Below are 18,376 nucleotides of genomic sequence, written 5' to 3'. Positions count from 1 at the left end.
TTACAAATAGGGTGGTCCTTATTTTATTAGTTATTTAATCCAATTACTTATCAACAAGGGCTATGAGGGGAGAAATTCTCCACAACACACGGAACTTTTATACTAGCACAATCAAGGAATACAGAACAACCACCATTTTAACTTCTATCCTGAGACTTCTATACTCCTTGGGAAAACAACTTGCTTTACACGACATGATTTTATTATAATACAACTTTATTTTCAACTACATCTTTCATATTATAAAATGCTTAACAAAGTTAAATAATACAATTACAGAGAAAGCAATAACAGTGGAAAAGAGAAATTAAGAGGTATAGACAAGGGAGAACATATGTTTTCTACTGAGATTTGAAGTGAGATGGGGAGTCGATGAGGCGGAGAGAAGCAGGATGGCAGGAACTGCGGAGAAGACGGCTCCTGCTCCTGCTCCAGTACAGGAAAGAGGAGGAAGGAAAAGTACTTTTCTTAAAATAAACAAAAGGAGGCAATCAGAATGAACATGAACAGAACCAGGACCATGGCCAGGCCAGGTTCACGGTGGGATGAAAGAACCTAGAGACAAGCTTAAAACTCCAAGAGGATTCTCAACTTAAACTGAAAAGATAGAAGGAAAGAAAAAAGGACATGCAAAAAGGCACCGCCAGATACTGAAGTCACCACACAGTCCTGTTGCAGAAGGGCCCACAGAGATAAGCCAATAAAGTGATGGGGAAAGACTAGGGTCTGGGCAGCTCAGCGGCCTCACACCTAAATGTAACAGAGTGCATAATGTGGTAGGAAATCAAGATAAAAAGGCCAAACTCAGTAATGTTATCATTTCTGAATCCTGCTGAAGCTGATCAACACTATTTTGAGAAAGGACTCTTCTGGACAAGTCTAGAAATCCAGACATCAGTGAATGGAGGAAAATACCAATCAAGAAGAGGGAAATTATATTTGAATTCAGTGCAGCAGCTGCCACTCATTCCCAGCCCTCTTTCCTGGCCTGCCCCCCTATGCTTCTAGGCCACCATGGGCTCTTCTATATTCTTCTGCCTGTCTGATAACTGCCTGATAACCTCTCCTCCCTGGACCTTCTTTATTCTCAAATATATAGAAGTACCATTAAGCGAACGCTGTCTTTTGATGAAACGATATCCAAGAATGTTCCACCTACCTTGGCACATCTCCCTCTCCCTTCCATTTCCACACTCCCCATCTCTGCTGTAGAACATCTGCCCTGCCTCAACAGCACACCTCGCACACCTCAGCATCTCCAAGTCTTCCACTGAGGCTGGGTTGCTCTGGAATGCCCTGTTCTTCCCTGCTTGGCAGCCTCTTACTCATCCGTTAAGGTCAGGTACAGACTTGGTCTATCACTCACTTTTTCTCTGCTCTTATATTTTTGTGTGCCATTTCTTACATGGTGAGAGATTTCCTTCTACTCCAACACACTATGAATTCCTCAAATTCAGAGAATGTGACTTACTCATAACTACAGGACTCCGTGCTTAGCACGTCCCAAGATAAGCGAAATAAGCATTTGTTCTGCTTTTTGAAGGTGGGCAGAGAAGATGGCAAGACAGAATTAAAATAAACACAGAAATGAAACCAGGTACTCTTCACGATAAGAACCCGAGGACCGAAAAATGAAGCAAAAAAAGTTCTGTATCTTGATACAGAGCAAAAGAGGGGGAAAATGGATAATAAAAACCGAATCACAATAGGTAAGAATCAAATGTATGACCTTCTTTGAAGCCATCCAATAAGGAATAGTATACATATTGAAATTTTACTGTTCAAAGAGAATGTAAAAAAGTAGTAACCTCTGTTAGTACAAAAGCAGCCCCTGAACACATAAAAGAGACTTGACCTTGGCTACAAAGAAACTCTGATTGAAATTAAAGAAAGATTCATGAAAGAGATGATTGGAGAGGTAAAAGGAAACTATTTTCTCAAATACAATGAATTTTTTTTAACACTCCAAATCTGCGTTAAGACCACAGAATGATTAAGAAGAACTGGAAAAACTATGAGTGGAAAAGAAGTTCTTAGAAAAAGTGATAACCTAGGAACAAGAGGGCAGAGACAAGTCCAGGAACACCATAATAAAAGAGCCAGGTTGATGCTATTCTGGTATTAGATGAGCTAGGGAGGAGCAAAGGCCAAGTGCTAGCAAAGCAGCCCTTTTTTCTTCACCATAATTATTTACATTTCAATGTATTATATTAAAATAATGTATGGGTGTCAGTAAGGAGACTACTGGACTACTGAGGATGGAATATTACTACTTTACATGCCTCTCTCTTCCTCTAAGTAAATTCTCCTCCAATTGAAACATTTTTATTATAATTACAGTTTTTATTCAACAAGGCCCCAATATAGAATAAACATGCAAGTTGCTAACTGAACCAAGTGTATGCACAGGGAAAATAGAGCTTCCTAGCCAACTTCAAAAGTTTTCTGAAAATCCAGGTAAGTAGAGCAAAAGAAGGGAGGGGAATCACTTGGGAACAAAAAACCTAAAGGCTGAGGGAAAATCCTGAAAACCAAGAAAGACAAACAGTACTTTCTCTTCCAGGAATCGAAGCAGGACTTAAAAATACAAAAAGGATGGCAACAGTGGGCATTTCAGAACATTGTCTGAATTAATGAACAAATGGTGAGGACCACGTCAGGAGTGCCCAAGAAGTCAAACCAGGAACAAACTTGTCAGAACACAAGGGAGAAGATTTAGACTCAATTTAACCTACATACTGATAATGGTTAGTTCTCTCCCTCTTTCTTTGCTAAACTTTAACAAGCATATCTCACCTTATGAAATATTTCATGACCATACTTTAGTAGAGAAAGAAACGAATCAAGGAGCCAATGTTTTCTTTTTGTTTTAAAAAACAGAGCTGTAGGGACAGATGTTTGGTGATTTAATACAATGGACCTCAAAACCCTCTTCCCGATGAAAGTGCTAGCTCACAAAATGACAGGAAGGACTTGTTTCTAATAACACACATGATATATAAAGTAACTTGGATAAGATACCACCATGCTATATTCTCTGTATTTCACCTTTTCTTCCCTTGTTAATGATGGGTAAGAATACATCATTCGAATGGGAAGAATTGTGAATTCAGAATAACTCCAAACCTTTGGCTGATATATAATATATATTTAACTAAACACTAAAATATTAGGGATAGTTGGCTAAGGGCAATTCTAATGGACTCACTGAAGAGAGAAAAAAATATCTCTAGCCACTAAAACCATAAAGTATATTGAATTTACTTTATTCAAATACTAAGTATACATTTTTATACAGTAAAATAAAGAGCTTTTACTTACAGAAATATATTACACTTAGTTTTCCTAACAAAAATCCAACTACAAGATCATAGGTATGTCACTGCTAACCATTCGTGCTAAAAGAGCAATTAACTAAAATAGTGTAATACTATTAAATTTAGTGTGTAATTTACATTCCAAAAAAATGTACTCCATTTTAAGTGTGCAGTATAATGAGTTTCCAAAGACATATACCAATGTAACCAATTCCAGAATCTAAATATAGAATGGTTCCTTCAAGTGGGTAGGAGAAGAATAAATGAAACAAGATGGGATTGGGAGGGAGACAAACCATAAGTGACTCTTAATCTCACAAAACAAACTGAGGGTTGCTGGGGGGAGGGGGTTTGGGAGAAGGGGGTGGGATTATGGACATTGGGGAGGGTATGTGCTTTGGTGAGTGCTGTGAAGTGTGTAAACCTGGTGATTCACAGACCTGTACCCCTGGGGATAAAAATATATGTTTAAAAAAAATAAAAAATTTAAACCATCAACCCCAAAGGTTCATTGCTGCTCCTTCCCAATCACCAAACCACTTCCTGTACCAAATAAAAAATAATTTGCTTCCCATTGCTATAAACCAGATTGTCCTTTATTCTTGAGTTACATGTAAGTGAAATAATATGTGTGTATTCTTTTGTGTCTAGATTATTCTGCATAGCCTATCTTTAGATTTATCCCTGTTACATATATCAGTAGTTTGTTCCTTTTTACTGAAGAATCATAACCATTATGTGGACATATCCACTCACCTGTTGATAAAAATTTCGGTTGTTTCTTGTGCCAAAGTGTTTCTAAAATGGCTGCCAACATTTTACATTTCTACCAGTAATATATGAGACTTCTAGTTGTTCCACATCCTCATCAATAGTCAATGTTGTCAGTCTTCAGCCATTCCAGGAGGTGGGTGGTAAATATCTTGTTTTAAATTTGCATTTCTCAATTGACTAGTAATGACGTGGAGCATTTTTTCACATCTTTATTTGCCATTTGTATCTTCTTTAGTGAAATGTCTATTTTGCCCATTTTTCAGAATCAGGTTTTTTTGTTTTCATATTATTGAGTTGTAAGAGTTCTTTGTACATTCTAGATATAAGTTTTTTTATCAGATATATATTTTGCAAATATTTTCTCCCAGTCTGTGCCTGGTTTCTCATCTATTTGATAATATCTTTTAAAGAGAAAACGTTTCAATTTTTATTAAGTCCAATTCATCATCTTTTCCCTTTTATGGCATATTTTTGTGAATCCTTGCAAACATTTTACTTCAGAGCAATGTCAAATATAATTTCAAAAATTCTAGAACAGATAGTATTTAATACCTTAAACCTGGGAACAGTTAATTGCACATTAGTGAAATTTTAAGATGATACCAAACTGGATGCCTCAAACGCTCCTGGTGGGAATGCAAAAATGGTATAGTCACTTGGGAAAACTTTGTCAGTTTATTATAAAGCTCAACATACTCTTACTAAACCATTTAGCAATTCCACTCCTACATTATTTATCCAAGAGCACTGAAAACCTATTTTCAAACAAAAACCTGTACACAAATATTTATGTATTTATTCATTATCACTCCAATCTGGAAACATGAAAGATGTCCTTCAACAGGTGAAAGAATAAACCACCATACATCCATACAATGAAATATTACTCAGTAATAAAACAGAATGAACCACTGATTCAGCAAATAGCACAGATGAACCTTAAAATGATTTTGTAAGTGAAAGAAGCTATACCAAAAGCTACATATTATAGAACTTCATTTATAGGATATTCTGGAAAAGGCAAAACTATAGGGAAGGCAAACAGATCAGTGATTGTGAGTGAGGTAGAGGAAAAGATAGGTTGCCTCCATGACTAAATGGGCCCACACTAAGGAATTCCTTGGGTGATAGAATTGTTCTGTATGCTTTTGATTTCAGTCTTTGTTTGGGACCAAAACAAAGTCAAGTTGAAGATTTAATATCTTCATGTTGGCTTATATCATGGGGGTCCTATTTATTAGTCTGTTCTTGACCAGCACACTCTGAAAGATACGTCTTAGTTGACATGTCCTGCCCATTTTTGTGTCCCAGACAAAGCCCAGTCACAGAGGCCCTTCCACTCACCTGGCTTTAGGGAACTACCTGTCTAGAGGAGAGAACATGAAGTGACCTTCATGACTTCACATAGAAACCCAGCCAGGAACAAATCAGCCAACACAGATCTGCATTTGTATGTAGAAATAGAATTACCTATCTTAAAAATAAGGAAACAGTTTGAGCCATTAGAGCAAATGGTCTCCAATAAAAGTGAGTGAATAGGAGGATAGTTTTAAAATTATAATTGTTATCTTTAGTGTGAATTAATAGAGCATAGGATTCACATAACATGGAGAAACTAATTTAAAAAAATTTTAAGGTCTTTGACATTAAAAATACAGTAGCCAAATTCAAAATTTAAATGAAAAAAAGTGTAAGTAACTTGGAAGACAGATGCAAGAAACCTACTGCCTATATAAAATCAATGTGAAAGACTGAAGCTGAAGGAAAGTTAAGGAAATGCTAAAAATTAATGTACTATTTCAGGAATTCTAAAGAAAAAAACTGACTCAAACTCTTATTCACATAGAAAAATAAATAATACAATGAAAAATATTTCTGGACATGCAAACATACTTCCTGTAACTCTTCTTAAAAAATATTCAAGACCGTATTCCAGTCAAAAACCAAAGAAAGGAAAGTAAATATTTTTAAAAGGGAAAGATGCAATATTCAAGTAACTAGTGACCTGAAGTCAAATTTAAATCTTTACAGACACAGTATTGGTGAAGATGAAAAGGATGGTTAAGGGCAAAAACACAAGTAATATAAAAAAGAAATCAAATCAATAAAACTAAGAATGTAGGGAAAACAAGGAGTCACAGCCTCACATTACTGAATGGAGGTATAAGGGAACAGTTACAGATGATTTTAGAATTTCTGAACTTGTAAGGGAAAGAAAAAAAGGTTAAAAGGTAAATATTTACCTTTTTTTAAATTTTCCTATTAAAAGATAAAGTCTTTGGACAAGGGATCTTTGTAATGAAAATGTTCTGTATTTTGACTATGGTGGTAGTCACAAGATCTACATAAAATTGCAAAGAATTAAATGCAAACACACACAAGTGCATGTAAAAGTCATGAAATCTGGACAAGGTCTATAGATTTTACCAATGTCAATTTCCTGGGTATAATACTGTACTATAATTATGCAAAATGTTACCACAGTTGGTAACTAGATGAAGTATACATAGGACTTCTCTGTATTATCTTTTATAATTGCATGTGAATCTATAATTATCTTTTTTTTTTTTTCCAGAGGGAGGGCATAGAGCCCAATGTGAGGCTTGATCTCATGACCCTGAGGTCAGGACCTGAGCCTAAATCCTAAGATCAAAAGTCGGACGCTTAACAGACTGAGCCACCTAGGCACCCCCATAATGATCTTTCTTAAAAAAAGTTTAAAAATGCAAGAAAATAAACGAACTTTAATATTAGGAGGAGGGAAGACTAGGGAGAGAAATAAAAGTCCAGCTATATGATGTTTGATGTTTAAAAGAGGCAAGTAAAGCAAAATGATGTGGAAAAACGAAACATACGAGGAATAAGGATCTGACACACAGAAAACTGACAGGTATGGCAACAGTAATATCAGACAGTGTAGACGCCAAGGTAAAAATCAATAAACAGGGGCGCCTGGGTGGCTCAGTGGGTTAAAGCTTCTGCCTTCGGCTCAGGTCATGTTCCCAGGGTCCTGGGATGGAGCCCCGCATCGAGCTCTCTGCTCAGTGGGGGGCCTGCTTCCCCTTCTCTCTCTGCTTGTCTCTCTGCCTACTTGTGATCTCTGTCTGTCAAATAAATAAATAAAATCTTTTAAAAAATCATTAAACAAGGCAAAAAGGATATTTTATATTTTGTAAGATGAAAATGCAAACAATTACACACAGGATGAATTCAACCAAATTCATAATCACAGTAGAAAACGAATCTATTTTGCTTACTGATTTGTCAATTTTGAGGGAAAAAAATAATATAGTATAATTAATGTGTCAGGAAAAACGACAGGGAAAGGATGGCTTATAAAAAAAAAAAAAAAATGTTTTAGAGAGATACCACCTCACACCAGTCAGAATGCCTAAAATTAACCAGTCAGGAAATGACAGATGCTAGCGAGGATGCAGAGAAAAGGGAACCCTCCTACACTGTTGGTGGGAATGCAAGCTGGTGCAACCACTCTGGAAAACAGCATGGAGGTTCCTCAAAAAGTTGAAAATAGAGCTACCCTATGACCCAGCAATTGCACTACTGGGTATTTACCCTAAAGATACAAATGTAGTGATCCAAAGGGGCACGTGCACATGAATGTTTATAGCAGCAATGTCCACAATAGCCAAACTATGGAAAGAACCTAGATGTCCATCAACAGATGAATGGATAAAGAAGATGTGATATATATACACAATGCAATACTATGCGGCCATCAAAAGAAATGAAATCTTGCCATTTGCGATGACCTGGATGGAACTAGAGGTTATTACTCCGAACGAAATAAGTCAATCAGAGAAAGACAATTATCGTATGATCTCCCTGGTATGAGGAAGTTGAGAGGCAATGTGGGGGGCTTGGGGGTAGGAAAGGAATAAATGAAACAAGATGGGATCGGGAGGGAGACAAACTCTTAATCTCACAAAACAAACTAAGGGTTGCCGGGAGGAGGTTAGGAAGAGGGTGGTTGGGTTATGGACACTGGGGAAGGTATGTGCTATGGTGAGTGCTGTGAAGTGTGTAAACCTGGCAATTCACAGACCTGTACCCCTGGGGCTGATAATACATTATATGTTAATTAAAAAATTAAAAATTATTTTAAAAATTTAAAAAATGTTTCAGAAAAATGTTCAGATATTTAGAAAAATAAATTTGGAATATTATCATAGCAACCATTCTTCATCTAAATTAATGATACAAAATATCCAATTAGGGAAATTTGTACAAAGTATTTTAATAATCTTGGGGTAGAAACTTAGCATTCATAAAGGCAGAGAATAATAGAACTGACAACATAAGTGTTATAAAAATTTCTGTAAAGCAAAATTTCCCAGAAAAAGCATTAAAGGAATGCACTAAGAAAAAAATATACTATCAAATGGTATGCCAAGTCACTAGTAGCCACTACATGTAAAGAGCTATTACAAAGCAGTAAGACAAAGAGAAACACTTCAGCAGAAAACTAAGTAGATGATGAACATGTAAGTTACAAAAGATGCAAATGACCTTAATTTACAGATATTTAACTCCATCAATAAACAAAGAAGATGCAAAATTAAAACAGTAAAAAAAAAATCCAGCATTTTTCATCCATAAAATTACTAAAATGTAAAAAATGACTGTATCACCTCGATATAATTCTTCACAGGTCTCTCATGTTTCTGCATGTCTTTTAAGTGGGGCACTGATAGCCTTTGTTCCAGACTATCTTTTCAAGGAGGTCTATATTTAGCAAACATCAATGGTAGATAAAGTGAGGTTTCCCTTTGGAGAAGAGGGCAGGTTTGTTTATTATCCAGCATAATAAATATAATGCCTCTCCCTAGGACAAAGTTTAGGTGAGTTTATTTGCAGCCCATTATGGAAGATTTGGGTTCCCTAAACTCAGGGTTCCTGTCCTGTAATTAATCTACTGTGTGTGCTTAAGTCATCTCATCCTTACCAATTCACCCAGCAGAAAGTGGGGTTCAAGGAAGCAGCACAAGAAAATGAGAATACTCTGGCTACTGTTGTTGCTGTGCCTTGTCTCTGGCCCTGGAGTCTCATGTCTTTTGCCAGTATACATGAAACTGTTGCCTTGCTAGTAGGGTAAAATCTCAAGATCTGTGACAATCCATGGCAATGATACGGCAGCAACAGCATTCTTACAGTGTATAAATTGACTCTTCCAATACCTTTTCAAGAGCAAGATGGCACAATCTATCATAATTTAAAATGTAGGTAGCCTTTGACCTAGCAATTGCTTGTCTAAGCATTTGCACCGAGGAAATAAACAAATGTGCTAAAATACACATACAAAATGAATAACAGAAATAAATTTCTATTCTGTAACAGAAATAAATTTGAAATAGCTTAAATTTCTATTCTGCAATAGAAATAAATCTGAAACCGCTTAAATATCAACAGGGAATCAGTTAAATAAATTTTAGGTTATTTCTCACTGAAATACCAGAAAGACTTTCAAAAGATAATATTACATGCGCTGTCACAGAAAGATGTTCATCAATTATTACTAACTGGAAGTTATAAAAAATTCTATATAGTACACTGCCATTTATGAAGCAAATATACACTGATGTACACTGATACACATGTATTTTTAGTGTCTGGAAGAACAAATGATTAATGATGATCCCTGGGAAATGGGGTTATAGACCAGGTGGGCATATAACACTTTCATTTTTTCCTTTAGCTACTTCTGTATTACTTGAAATTTTTTTTGAAGAATGTAGATATCTTTTTTATAATCTAATAAAGTTTCTAAGCATCTGTAATGGCAGCACTTGAAAATTCATTACATTTAAGACATCCAGTTGCAATGGTGAAGTAGAAATGGACAAGGGGCTATCCTGGGTTTCACTTCTATGGGCATTTAGAAACAAGGTACAGAAAGTCCTGAGTCATAGCTGAGGAAAAACACACTACACTTACTAATAACACAATCCAAAGTTAAAGGGCATGCAGATTTTGAACAGCTGCTTTTCTATGTACAACTCTGAGGAGCAACTCTACATGGCAGGTTCTGAGGTACCAAGAGAAGGGATTTATTTAGCAATGGTTAATGAATCAACGCACCATGAAATAGGTTAGCTAGAAAAAATAATAATTTCAAGAATAGACAAGAAACTTCAAAGGGGTAGGAGGAGGCGAGTGGTAAGGACACCTGGGTGGCTTAGTCGGTTGAGCATTCTACTCTTGATTTTGGCGCAGGTCATGATCTCAGGGTTTGGGGACAGAGGCCCTGCTCTGCACGTTCGGCTCTGTGCTCATTGCAGAGTCTGCTTGAACCTTCTCTCTCCTCCTCCCTCTGCCCCTCCCCACTGCTGACATTCTCTCTAAATAAATAAATAAATAAAATCTTTTAAAATAAATAGAAAGACAGAAGTGGGTAAGGAAATCAATTTAACCCCATTAAGTGGGGTTTAGTGGTCTACGACATACCAGATACTGTTTGAATCAACAGACATTCAACACATTATAAAGCTAGAGTAAGAAAAGCAGCATGGTATCAGCACAAGAAGCCAGAGATCACTGACGAGCAGTTCAGAAAACGTCCTTACCATACACAAGAATCAGGACCTTGGATAAATAGAGTATTTGCTATCGTTAGGGAAAAACAGAATCCAACAAATGATGATGGGGTCAGTGGGGGGAAGCACCTTACTTCATTTCTCACACTAAAATATACTTGAGGTAGGTTAAAGACTTTTGGATGAAGACTAAAATCATTAAAAGCACCAAAAGAAAACAGGTGGATATATATTACAGTTCATGTGGCAAAAAGTCTGAGAAGACATCAAAGTTAGCTACGCAAAGTTAAGACAGAATGTTGATCACAGGAAAATCATGATGATGAGGCAGTAGTTAACAATATTTTAAAATTCCATGTACACAGTACTACAAGTGCATTTACTCGATCACAGCATTATAAAGAAGAAATTAACCATTTTCCATAGAGATGACCTCTCCGATTTTCAAGTCAGTAACAGAAGAGAAGCGCGGGATATTGCAGGATTCAGAAAAGCCAAAATTTGAGACAGTCTAAAAAGTTGATACTCAAAAGAGATATGAAAAGTAGGATCCAATTCAATGAGGAGTTAGAGAGTGCCTACCACAGAGTGATGCACGTTGCCACGAGGAAGACAAGGGTGCTCTTTCCCCAGTAACTAGGTATCGAATAAAGAACTGTTGGATAGTTGATGTATTAAGAAAACCTCCCTTTACTTAACCAACAGGTATAATATATAGTACAGAACTACAGAGGCATCAAGAGAGCTTTTTAAGGATAAAATGTGCCTGAAACCAAAGACTGCACGCCAGGAAGCAGTAAGGGCAGCTTGTTTGCCCTCAAACGAATTGGAACAAACAAGATCACCACGCATGGTGTTGAACCCTCCAGGGCAAAAGGCCAACGCCTCTACCTGACCACGGGTTTTTATCACCTTGACCTTCTATTTATTCGTATCTTTCAATGAGTGACTGCATCCCGAGGCTATGTGGCAATAAACCTTTGGGAACCATCTAGACAATCCAAAACCACCCCCACTGTAAGCATGTTGACTAGGAGGCCACGGGGATGGTCACCATCAACACTACACTCTAAGGGCACCCTTAAACACAGAGGCCAAGGCTGCTGCCGGTATCCTGTTGCAGTCCTGAAGACATGGGCCTGGTCAGTTAAACACCAACGATGCCAGGGGAAACCAAGGCGACACGCACAGGAGCAACAAGTACACAGGCGGGCAGGTGGCCGACGCGGGACTGCGGGGTCAGCACGGCCCGCTGACAGCGCGATGTAAACAACCCCGGGCAGGGTGGACGCCGGGACAACGCTTCACGCCGTGCAGAGCGGGGCAGAGAAGCAGCACCCAAGGCACGTAAGCCGCTCGCAGGTGCCCAGCAAGCTCCGAAAGCGCGGCGCGGGCTTCGGGGGGAGGGGCGACCGGTGGGGAACCTCCGCCCCGCGCCCAGGCTCCCCCAAGCACGGCGCTCCGCCCCGGCCCGGCCCCGCCCCAGCGCCGAAGGAGGAAGACGGAGACCCGCAGGAGGAAAAAGTAAAGGAAGGGCCGTACCCTGCAGGGTCCGGGAGAGGTGCACGCCGTGGGGTTCACCACCGACCCAGGCGGCACCGGGAGATGCCGGCGCGGGGGCGGCCCCCAGAGTCCCGCGCTGCGGCGCGCCAGCGGCGAGGCCGGCCCAGCGCGACCCGGAAGGAACACGCAAAGACCGCGAGGAGGGGCGGGGCCGAGCCAGGGGAGGGGCGGGGCCAGAGGGGAGGCGGAGCGCCGCTCTCGCTGGAGTCCGGCGCTCGGCGGAGGGGAGGAGCTTCCTACTGACTTCCCAGCCCCAGTCGTGCCCTACAAATTGCCCAGTTACTGCCCACCGGGCAGTGGTTGAAATCCACTGCGGGAATAATCCGTTCCTCGCACCAGCTTGCCATCTGTAGCGTAGTCCTGCTAGGGCTTTTGCTGTCCAGAGTTGGTGGGTCAGGTAATGCATAGGGATTATGGGTGATAAGGTCCTCAGAGCAAAAGTGGAAAATAAATTCTAGGTGCTCTAGAGGCGTAATTCACGGAGTTTGCAAACGTCTTCTGCTCCAGATACAAACCGTCCTGCAAACTCTTTTCCCTCACGTATGGAAACCGTGGCCTTGATGCCTCATGAAACAGATGCTCTCATGTCTCCCTTACTCAGTTACTTTTATTTATTTTCAGTAGATACAATATCAACTTTTTAAAGTTTGCATTATACTGATCTCATTACAAGATTGCTAATGAAATGGAAAAACATTGAATAATGAAGAGACGTTAACACATTACTTGTTACCTAGTTGCCCCTAAAGAGGAAAATAATAAAAATATTTATAAATTATATATATGAACTGAACTGATAGATGATGTGCAATAAAAATGGTATGCAAAACTAGATACTTATAAAAAGAATGTAATGTGCAGCATAAATTGCATGCAAAACTGGACATTTTAAAGCAGTTTGGTTGTTTTTTTTTTTCAAGATTCTTTTTAAGATTAATAATGTGAGAGACCGAGAGAGAGAGAGAGAGAGAGAGAGAGAAAGAGCACACAAGTGGAGGGGTAAGGGTCAGAGGGAAAGAGAGAAGCAGGCTCTCCACTGAGCAGGGAGCCTGATCCGGGGCTCCATCCCAGGATTCGGGGATCATGACCCGAATGAAAGACAGATGCTTGAGCCACCCAGGCATCTCCAAAACTGGACATTTTAAAAAGGACTTGAAGCTTAATCCTCAATTTTCCTTGAGGGTGGGCACCTTAGTGAGTTGCTTCCAGAGAACATGGAAGGGAGGAAAAAGTAGCTTTATTGTGGAGAAACCTGGTAAACACTACATTGGCCAGATAAAAGTTAACACCATCAGTGACAAACCAAGTTGATAGCATGCACCCTGATAATGGTGTGATGAGAAAGACACTTCATAATTATCTTTCTCAAAACCCATAAACCTAGTCTGACCTTGAGACAACATTAGAAAACCCAGCAAAACCTACAAAATACCTGAACAAACTGTCTAGCTAATGGAAAAACTATAACAAAACAAATAAAGAAAAACTGAGAAATTGTCACAGACCTGATGCGAACTTGGGTGTTAGGACCACTAAATGTAACATGGTATTTTGAATGGGATCCTCAAATGTGAAGTGGATGTTAGTGGGAAAACTAGTGAAATAGGAATGGAATTTAGTTAGCAGTGATATACTAATGTTGGCGTCTATTACAATATATGATGTTAAGAAATAAGGGGCAAATGGATGAGTGGTATATAGAACCTTCTGTACCACCACTGTGACTTTTCTGAAAATCCCAAGTCTATTCTAAAATCAAAAGTGAATTACAACTAAATTAATTTATTAATACATAAATAAAACCTGCTCTTATGATTGCCTGCTTTTTATGAGTTGATGCCTTTAGGGCACTGAGACCCAGGCTAACTAAAAAAAATTTTCTCATTTCTAATTTTTGAAATAAATAATTTTGAAATAATTTTTTTCTTAAGGTATAAATATAGTCAGAAAAGAACACAAAATATGAATGTAGAGTTTGATGAAAAGTAAACACACCCATGTATTCACCACTTAGATCAAAACATAGATAATTACTAGCACTCAGAAGCCCCACACTTATTTTCTTAAAACTCTTTCACTCCCCACCAAAGGTAACCATTTCTCTGACTTCTAATACCAGAGTGGTTCTTGCTTTTACATAGTTGGATTCATACATTACAATTTGGCTTCTTTCTCTCAACATTAGGTCTGTGAGAGCTGTTCATGCTGTTGGGTGTAGTGGTAGTTTCTAACGTATAAATACATTGTAACTTATTTGTTCTACTCCTGATGGACACTGAGCTGTTTTTTGTTTTGATTATCATAGACAAGGCTGTTAAGAACATTCTTATTTATATGTTTTGTTGCATATCTTTTGAATGCCCCCCTCCATACCTTTTCATCTCCTTGGTGAATAGATATAATAGTTGAGATATAGCAGTTGGTGCTATTATTTATTTTGTTTAGTGTTTTGGTTTAGTTGTTTTTTTTTTAAAGATACTTAAAAGTGCTTCTTGGAAAGTGTGTAAGGGTTTTTTTTTTAATTTTTTTATTTTTTATAAACATATAATATATTTTTATCCCCAGGGGCACAGGTCTGTGAATCACCAGGTTCACACAGAAAGTGTGTAAGTTTATATTTAAGGAAAGGGAAAGACTAGGGCAAAGTTCCATTTCTGTGACTAGACTGAATTTTGGTCATCATTGCTCAATCTACCCTCCCTCCAAGCTTCTCATCCCAAGTGTCATAGCATTGCCATGCTTCATTGACTGAGCAGAAGAGCCAAGTGGGGCCAAGGAAAAAGGGCGATACTTATCAGTTAGTGATGGTGCTGATTTAATGGGTGAACTAATGCCTAGTTATTAAATGGAATGTTGTTTGGAGCTGAATAGCATCCCACGCTGTAACAGCACTATTACAAATAAAGAAAGTCCCAACAAAGCTTAATTGTGCATAAAGAACCAGCTCAGCAAGCTGGTTATGATCCATTCTATGTTCGCTTCAAAAGTTACAATGTTCTACTCAGATGGGGAGGCGGACAAAGAAGGACCAGGTTCAAAACTCTTCTTTGTCTCTAACTCTTAAAACACTCACCATTATACCCTCCACTGTTTTCAAGTGATTTGTCTTTATCTTAAAATGAAATGTGTACCAATTATAAACTTTCAGTCATATGCATGACAATAAGACACTATATTGGAGGCGAAGCTAGCATATGCTCTTTACACGGCAAAGAGGACCAAAAATGTCTTCACCATGACTCCGTTAGTTTCCTATCATTGGTTCCCAAGTAAAGTCTTCTGTCAAGTCAAGATCTCTCAGAAAATGCAACTCTGTACCTTTTCTGCATAACTCAGCCAAAATAATTTACCTCATTGTGAAATCTTAAGTTAACTAGTTTGTTGTAAAGTGGCTTACCATCAATAATATTAGTCCAAGGGGGCGCCTGGGTGGCTCAGTAGATTAAGCCGCTGCCTTCAGCTCAGGTCATGATCTCAGGGTCCTGGGATTGAGCCCCACATCGGGCTCTTTGCTCAGCAGGGAGCCTGCTTCTCTCTCTCACTCTCTGCCTGCCTCTCTGCCTACTTGTGATCTCTCTCTGTGAAATAAATAAATAAAATCTTTAAAAAAAAATAATGTAAGTCCAAGGTTTTAATATCCCAGTGGCCAAGGAGCATGAATAAGAGCCGATAGGAGTGATCTCTTGGTACACTTCTTTGAACCTCTTAGAGTCTATAACACATTCTATTTTAATATTAATCTACCACGATATTCACCTAGAAACAGTCACAGCCCTAACTGTGAAACAAAATAACATTTCTAAGCCAAAAGTCCACCCCAAATTCATGTAATCCCAATGCCTGTATTATTGATGGAGAAACTAAGGCTCGGAGAGATTGACTTCTCCAAATCATACTGTCAGACTCTCAATGACACCTGGTTCTCTGGCTTTACATCCAGAGGGTTCTTTTTTTAAAAAAAATATATCACATTACTTTCTGATTTAACAGAAACTTAGCTAGTCCTATTACCATAACCTTGAAGTACCCTGAATACAGTAGAAGAAAATCGAACTTGGGAGTAGGAAGACCTGTCTATCCAGCTCTGCTATGTAAGTAACTCTGTGATCTTGGATAAGTTACAACTTCTCTGAGCTTGTTCTCCCTTCTGTGAAATGTGCCTAACTCATAGGCACTGGAGGGATTTAAAAGACAGCATATATGTGAAAGCACTTTGTGAGCTATAAAGTAGTATGCAAATGTATGAATATTATTAATATTTATTAAAACATGTGAAAGATAAGAAATTGAATCTTTCCAGCACAAAATTTCAGAATAGAACTTTCACATTCATTCTAGTCTATTCCTTTCAATTGTCACCAGAGGAGAGAAAAGCCTGGAAAGACTGGGTAATTTTTCCAAAGACTTAGGGCAAGTTGCTGGCAAACCAGGACTTGAATTAGGTCTCCCAATTTGCAGTTTCAATAGACTTCTATTATGTTTGATAAGTGAATACTAACTACAAATCAGCACGTTGGTTTAAAATAATCTGATAAAATTTTAGACTGAATTTACACAGGCTTAGAAAGGTTATCTTGAAATACTTTTAAAAGTACTTTTAAGATATATTTAAAAATAAAAACTTTTCAAACTCACAATGTCTGTGCTGTTTTGTCTTGTATTATTCCTCCTCCTATAGCTTGGATCATTTACTTATTCCTTTTCCTGTAGCTTGGATCATAACTAAACATTAATAAAACATTGCCTGTGGGGGCACCTGGGTGGCTCAGTCGGTTAAGCCTCTGCTTTCCGCTCAGGACCCTTAAGTCCTGGGATTGAGCCCCACATTGAGCCTCACATTGGGCTCTCTGCTCAGTAGGGAGCCTGCTTCCTCCTCTCTCTCTCTCTCTCTGCCTACTTCTCTGCCTACTTGTGATCTCTGTCAAATAAGTAAATAAAATCTTTAAAAATAAATAAATTAAATAAATAAAACATTGCCTGTGGTTGGGGCCTGGTGGGTCAGACAGTTAAGCATCTTTGACTCAGGTCATTAACCAAGGGTCCTGGGATCCAGACCTGAGTTGGACGCCCTGCTTGGCAGGGAGTCTGCTTCTCTCTCTCTCTATCTCTCTCTCTCTGGCCCTCCCCCTGCTTGCTATCCTCACTCTCTCTCTCTCTCTCTCTCTTTTTCTCTCAAATAAATAAATAGATAAATCTTAAAACACACACACACACACACACACACACATTGTCGGTGGTTGAAAATAATGTTGGAGAACGACCACCTAGATACAAAGGACAAAACAGACCTCTTCCTGAAGTAACTTCCTGCCCATGCTCCTAGGAGGATGGAAAACGCAGCCACAAAAATGACGCTCATGGGCAGGGTCTCAAGTAAAGCCAATTGAGGCTACAATCTGGTTTCTTCTTACTTTTTCTTTTTTTAAGTGAAGATGCTTTTGAAAGAGTTCTTATGTATGTGTGTTAGACAGAACCCTGTGGTCTATTCACAGAGTGACACGGCAATCAATAGAAAAAAAGCAAAGGTTTTCTGTCAACACAGGTAAAACAAATACCTGAGAGTTTCCATATTAATGTTCCATATAATTCAGTCCTTAGTGGAAGATTCGAGGGGACTGGGTCATCCAGATAAACACTCATCATTCACCCATTTATTTGTGCCCTTAACAACAGTGAACGTCCCTTCCCCACTGTAATATAATCTGTGTATTTAAAACAAAGAATGAAAATACCATTTTCCAGGTAGCCCAAATCCTTTGGAATGCAAACAAGTGCATCCTATTTTTGTTATTGAGCCATAAATATGTTCCCCATTTAGTTAATATGAGTAATCAAATGTATATAGAAAATACAAATGACTCAAGAATTATATATTAAGTATGATTTAAAATGAAATCTTTACAATTGCTGAAACTTTATTGTAAAGCATCCCCAAACCAGTACCCTTTGCTGATGCACTTCTTTCATCCAGCATTTCTGCATCTCCCATGGGTGTTATGTGAAAGAGCAAAGGTAATCTGGCAGAAAGCTCTCTAAAAGCACAGCTTTAAATATCATTCTTTAAGGAGCACCTGAGGCTCAGTTGGTTAAATGGGCTCCCTTCTCAGTGGGGAGTCTACTTTCCCTCTGCCAGTCCCCCACCCCTGCTCATGCTCTCTCTCTCTCTCTCTC

General features: G+C 38.6%; 1 protein-coding gene across 1 annotated transcript in view; it reads right to left on the bottom strand.

The window, feature by feature from the left end:
• FBXL4 (F-box and leucine rich repeat protein 4) overlaps positions 1-12,347 on the bottom strand; it is a 79,370-nt gene extending 67,023 nt beyond the window's left edge. The window contains exon 1 of the mRNA XM_032338994.1: positions 12,185-12,347. The gene's annotated coding sequence lies outside the window, so the exon portion shown is untranslated. The remainder of the gene's footprint in view (positions 1-12,184) is intronic.
• Between the last annotated feature and the right edge of the window lie 6,029 nt (positions 12,348-18,376).

The sequence above is a fragment of the Mustela erminea genome, chromosome 4 (genome assembly GCF_009829155.1).
Source record: "Mustela erminea isolate mMusErm1 chromosome 4, mMusErm1.Pri, whole genome shotgun sequence".
NCBI lineage: Eukaryota > Metazoa > Chordata > Mammalia > Carnivora > Mustelidae > Mustela > Mustela erminea.
This window is presented reverse-complemented; position numbering and strand designations above follow the sequence as displayed.